At 38.0% G+C, this 4409-nt stretch overlaps 1 pseudogene; it reads left to right on the plus strand.

The window, feature by feature from the left end:
• On the plus strand, window positions 1-519 carry LOC114476460 (arachidonate 5-lipoxygenase-like; annotated as a pseudogene).
• The last annotated feature ends 3890 nt before the right edge of the window (window positions 520-4409 follow it).

The raw sequence follows: 4409 nt of genomic DNA on the forward strand, positions 1-4409 counted from the left end.
TTAATAAATTTACTACTTGCACAAATTAAATCTTTCTGTATTCGATGCAGTTTGACTGGTTCTCCTGGATCCCGAACGCTCCATCCACCATGAGAAAGCCCCCACCCAACCAGAAGGGCTTAGCAACGCTGAGTTTGATCATGGAGAGTCTCCCAGATCGAGGACGTTCCTGCTGGCATCTGGGAGCTGTGTGGGCACTGAGCCAGTACCAGGAGAATGAAGTGAGCACAGGGCAGCATCTCTTGCTTTCACCCACCACGGTTCAATAAAGAAAAACTGAATATTTCAGAAAAAATCTTGAGGGTTGAAAGTTCTGTTTCCATCCCCTTTTTCTCTGCAGCTGTTTCCTGGGCATGTATCCTGATTTGCACTTCACGAGGGACGAGTGAAAGCAGCCATGGAGAAGTTCAGGAAGGAGCTGGCAGGAATTCTGCAAGCATCAAGATAGAGACGAGAAAAAAAAGGATGCCATACTACTACCTGCGTCCAGACAAAATCCCCAACAGTGTCGCTATTTGAGGAGCAAAAATCTGCGTTTGGTGCTTTTCCATTTCACACAAAAAAAACAAATCAATGCTTTAAAGGTCCAGTATTATGCTATTTTTCACCCCAGTTCCATTTATTCTAAGAACCCCAACAACATATGTATTTGAGGCTTATTTTCTCTGAAAATCACTTAAGACCACTCCTCAAAACAGGCTGTTTTTGGGCCTTCATGCATATGCCTGACTGGGTGTAAACAACAATGCTGGTTTATCACAGCAACAGTAAATCATTAACAGTCTTTCTTCTCTCCTCCTCACATCTACTGACCATATAAATAACCCACAATAGTGATATACTCTGTTTTTTCTGTCTCTTTTATATTTTCATGGACCGTTTTTTTTTGTGTCTGCAATAAAGATTGATTGATTAAAGGTTGATTGATAGTCCATTATTTTGTCTGACCTCTGCACCGCATTGGTTCACAAACATGTCAGCCATTGTAATTTTGATCAACCTCAAATGTTTTTTGGACATTTACATGATTAAAGACAAAAAAAAATATGTTAAAAATCAACTTATTTTTTATTTGGTTCTTTTTTCTACACATTTTTTTTCAAACATTGGAAAATAACAGAAACACAGTCAATTTTACTCTTTAACAAACATACGTACTTTGTTTTACCAAATTATTGACAGTTTACTACTGCGTTCAAAGTAATTTCACAGAGAAACCCGTGGAATGATATCAGACATGGAACAGTCAAATATTTCAAGTCCAGTCAGTAGTAAACTAATGCAGCTCATAAGCAAGTTACACTATTCCCAGCCATGACAGAAATATAAGTGACAGTGTAATGACAGAGATAAATCAAAGTATTCAGGACTGGGGCTGATCGAGTGACTGGATCTCAGTTATTGTCCTTCAAAAGTATGACGAGAAGAAGAAAAAAAAAATCACTTCAAGAAAGACAGACGCTTGAAAAAAATGGCTGAGCTCAATGAAGACGTGTCCTTAAATGGCCTCAGTCTCATTCACAACATTTAAACATCCATCAGGCTTAATGACAGGAGCCAGCTCCTATGAGCAGATAATAAAAACAAAAAGGAAAATACCCCAACAGAGCCCTTCCTTCTCCATCTCAATGGATTCAAATCTGACAATGAGGTTGAATTAGGACTCTGGATTTTTCTTTTAAATGTATAAAGTTGCAACCAGCGATTTGAAAGTGGGAAGGTTAGAAAGAAAGTGCAAAATAAAGAGAGGAAGTGCTTTGGACTCATTAGTGCCTGGGGGTACAACGGCGTGTAAGCTGCAAAAAATAATAATTATATTCTGTACTCTTCTATAATGTTACATATAGAGATGTAACGATTAATCGTAAGGCAGTTAAAAATCGATTCATAGGTATCACGGTTGATATCGATTTTCTGAAAATTGAATCGCAGTACTTTTTTAACCACAAGTGTAGGCGGGCGAGCGGAGTCTGCTAATACTTTCTTTCTGGCCGCCTTCTACTCTTAAATATGTTAATAAATGATTCATTACCCCTTTAGCACCGAAATAATATCTGTAATATTACTTGAATATCTGTAAAAGTCACGTTTTTCTATTAGCTCTGTCTGCTAGCATAGCTTCTCTTCTTCACTGCAAGATATCTGCATGCCAACCGACCACTGTGTTACCAGCGCCCTCTGCTGGTCCAAACAAATATGACGTAATTTTTTTTTTAAAAGTCCAATTGTTAAGGCACAAAATACATTTTCAGTTGCACTTTTAAAAAGAAAAAGAACTATTATGCAGTTTTGCATTGTTTATTATAGAACCAGAATTTAAATTAATAGGCTTCATTTTCATTTGTATTATTCCTTTATTTATTTTATTCAAGATTTATTTTTAGTTAAATTGCATTGTTTTGAATAGTTTATCAAGGAATTCTCTTCACAATGAAAAACAAAAGAAAAATAGTACCGTATTTCTAGTTCATTTTCCCAGAAAAAAAATTTGTCTACTGTCCCATTTTGTAAAATAAATTGTGAGAGAATCGTATCGTGAACCCAGTATCGTGAATCGAATCGTATCGGGAGTTGAGTGAATCGTTACATCCCTAGTTACATATAATAGAAGACTGTTATGTCTTCCAGTAGAAATAAATACAACACAAAATAAAGTGAATAATTTCATATCCAGAGGACTACCCTGGACATCAAAAACCAGTACACAACTGCAGAATAGAACAACAAAAACTAACAAAAGTGGTAATTGCACTTTGTAATCCGTCTCATTGCACTGAGCCTCCTGGGTACCAACATTAAAGACAACTTTGTCCACATCAGGTCGACACAAAACAACTTCCTCAGCTCACAAAAAGACAATAATCCTCAGACCACATACATAAATCAGGTGTGCATTCCTGCACTAACACAAAGCACTGGTTTACTTTATTGCTGCTGCTGAGCAGTCGTCATCAGATGTTTTGGAGCGTCAATCACACACACATTGTGTGTGTGTGTGTGTGTGTGTGTTACTGTGCCTACATGCCTTACATAAGCCTGGCATTGCAAACTAACATACAAACAGGCTGCTTCAGGAAACCCACAGTTGTTCATCTCAGGATGCACATTCAGCTCCACGCCAGCAGGTGGCAACCTTGAATCACCTGAATAACTCAGATTTAACCATGGGAGAGACTGATTTTTTGTATTTAATATAAACGGTGACAAAAATCAGTAAACACATGACTTAAATGTGAGCCTAAATGTGAAGAATTTAAAAAAAAAATGTCTAAAACAGCACAAATTTAACTTCTCAAACTAAAATGTAACCATTAGCAACAATGTTAAAATACATTTACATCTGCTTAATGAAGAGATTCAGAATTTAATACCAAATCCAAAAGATCTGACCTGCAAAGTAAATAATAATAGGCTGATTTATGTGTGTTGGGATCAAACGAACCACTGTGAGATTTACTAAGGCAGATCTCATGACTAAGCAAACATATCAACATAAAGCCTGCACATAACACATCACAAGTTCAGTACCGTGTCATTCAGGTTTTAAAAGTGTATTATTATGAAGAAGAAGAAGAAGAAGAAGAAGAAGAAGTAGAAGAAGAAGAAGAAGAAGAAGAAGAAGACATCAATTTTAGATAGCGCTTTTTTGGACACTCAAAGTCACTTTACAGAATTAAGAGATTATTCTTACACTCCACACTTAGTGGTGGTAAACAACTATTGTAGCCACAGCTGCCCTGGGGCAGAAACAAGGCTGCCATAGTGCGCCATCGGCTCCTCCGACTACCACCAGCACTCACTCACACACTACATTCATACGAGACAATGTGGGTGAAGTGTCTTGTCCAAGGACACAATGACAGATACCACTGGGGTTACTGCCACCCCACGTATACATTCTCAAAGCTTCCAGAAAGTTATTATTGGGTAAAAGTCAAGTGGCTGAATTTCCCATGAGCTGCTTCAGAGCCACAAGAGACCGTTTCTGAAACGCCCCCCCCCCCCCGAAATGTGAAATTGTATGTATACAAAAAATAAATACATCTCTCTGGTCATCCGCTTCGCTGCTTTTGGCACAAGCAGAGGCCAGAGCGCACACAAGCGTTCTGTTATGTCACCTGTCCGACTTGGGCTTTGTGATAAACACAGCAAACAGCAAATTGTTTTCCTGGGGGCTGCCCCTGCACTCCATGCCTTTCATGGCACTGGTGTGATGTGACATTATGATTACCATGTAACAACATGTAACCATTAGTTAGTAAAGATGTGACCCATTCTTTACTGTAAACTGATCATAAAACTTGTGGCTGCTGCCCAAAAAATAAACAAAAAAAACTTGCAAACTAATAACCAAAGCAATTGCTATTGGTTCCTGTATCTTTTGGAAAAGTGTCAATACCTTAAAGTTT

Source organism: Gouania willdenowi, chromosome 15, assembly GCF_900634775.1.
Source record: "Gouania willdenowi chromosome 15, fGouWil2.1, whole genome shotgun sequence".
Lineage (NCBI taxonomy): Eukaryota > Metazoa > Chordata > Actinopteri > Blenniiformes > Gobiesocidae > Gouania > Gouania willdenowi.